Genomic DNA, 1,932 nt, shown 5'->3' with positions numbered 1-1,932 from the left:
GGGGAAAAGAATGAAGAAAAACAGAGCCTAAGAGTACTGTTGGACATTATCAAATGCGTCAACATATGCATAATTGAAGTCCCTTAAGGAATGAACAAAAATAAAAGAACAGAAAGAGTATTTGAAGAAATAATGGATAAGAAAATCCAAATTTGATGAAAAGTTTTACTTACACCTCTAAGAAACACAACAAACTCCAAGTAAGACAAACTTAAAAAGATCTATACTTTGTTGCTGCACTGCCATTGCCCAGACCATGGTCCATGTGCTCCACTGGGGTTCTCTTAGCAGCAGCCAATGCTGCCCTGTGATCTCTGGCTGCACTTCATCTTTCTCTTCCTGCTGAGCCACTTTCTTCTTAGAACTATGACTATCGTTTTTGTCCTGCAGCTGGAGCCACTTGTCCTGGGACCCCCTTTGCTTTTCTGCTCGTGGTTACTTTGGGCCCTTTCCCATGGTGACGACCACCTAGCTGCCTTTACCCCGCATCCCATACCCCTGACACTGTCCCACACTTCTTTCCTCCCTCAATTCCTGGGGGAAGACTGTCCCTGTCTGAACCCACAGCCTCCAGGCCCAGCACATCTGTCCAACTGTTATCTAGCTACAGCAACCGGCACCCCTCTGGCAGTGCCAAAGAAGTGGTGAAAGAAGGTGCAGACCAACCCAGTGAGGCAGCGCCCAGCAGCTTCCATCTGTACCAACAGCACCGGCCAGGTGTCAAGGGTGGGTGCAGCCCCATGACTGCCAGAGCAGAGCACAGGAAGTATTGGGATAGACAACAAATTAGGCCTTGGGTCTTGTGGCCATAACCCAAACTGAGGAAGCCAGCCCTTACCCTGGCCTGCTGCCACCCATGGTGCCCAGCCAACCCTCATTCAGAAGGGAGGTTTTAAAATCAAAGATGGGAAAATTGGAGAAAATTGCCATTCCTCACTGCCAGCTTGTTCATAGTATACATTTGTGTGAACAACCAAAGACACATAGGAAAGCAAATATAACTTACACTATCCAAGATTACTCTGTAAAAAGAAAATAACTTTTGGGTGAATTCTATTTCATCTGATGTAATTCAGAAGCAGGGGAAAAGGCTTTTATAAGTACCAAGAACATTGGAAATATGCATTTGAAGAAATCAGCAATTCTAACTGAAGTGAACCAAAAAGGAAAATTATGCTGGGGCAAAGTTTAGTGATCTACCTTCTTTTGTGTTCTTCCAAAGCCTCCTACTCACTGGACAGGAAGCAGCATTGGAAATCTCAATCAAAATAAGGAGTTAATGGCAGTATAATTAAAAACTCTCCTAAAAGTTGAAACTTAGATCTCAGATTGTACATCTGTAAAATAGTTTTTTTTTCAAAATCCCTGGACTATTGAAAGGAAAATTGGTACATAAATGGAAATTTTGCTTTATAACATGCAAGTGCAAAAGATGAGCTTAAAAATTGTAAATAATTTGTATTATATTTTATATTATTAAATATTGTATGCCATGTGCTATGTTTATATTGTTCACACTTGAGATGTACAATATACTATTGTTATGAAAATATGTATTTTGCCCTACAAAATGGTAGATGTTTTGTGTATATACAATGGAGAAATTTTAAGTGTTTTAAGGCACAAGGAAGACTGATTTATTTGCATAAAGTACTGAGATTTATTTTTAAAGAAATAGCTATCTAATCTTAAGGTGAAGATCTAAATGTGAACAGTTCACTAATACACTACTAAAATTTAAATCTGTGGCACAATCATTGTAAACATGAAGTTTGTCTGTGTTTCTCTAAATTGATTTCTGCCTTCTAATCTGTAATTACTAGAAAACACTCATTCCCAAATTTACCAAACATAATTTCTGGTTTTTGATTTATCCATTCAAATTTAAAATACCTCTGGGGCACTTGGGTGGCTCAGTTGAGCATCTGACTT

The 1,932-nt window shown here is 39.4% G+C and overlaps 1 pseudogene; it reads left to right on the top strand.

Moving 5' to 3' along the window:
- The first annotated feature begins 366 nt into the window (after positions 1–366).
- Positions 367–1,321, top strand: LOC107179950 (annotated as a pseudogene).
- The last annotated feature ends 611 nt before the right edge of the window (positions 1,322–1,932 follow it).

The sequence above is a fragment of the Panthera tigris genome, chromosome X (assembly GCF_018350195.1).
Source record: "Panthera tigris isolate Pti1 chromosome X, P.tigris_Pti1_mat1.1, whole genome shotgun sequence".
Lineage (NCBI taxonomy): Eukaryota > Metazoa > Chordata > Mammalia > Carnivora > Felidae > Panthera > Panthera tigris.
The sequence above is the reverse complement of the archived record's forward strand: the minus strand, read 5'-3'. Positions and strand labels throughout refer to the sequence as shown.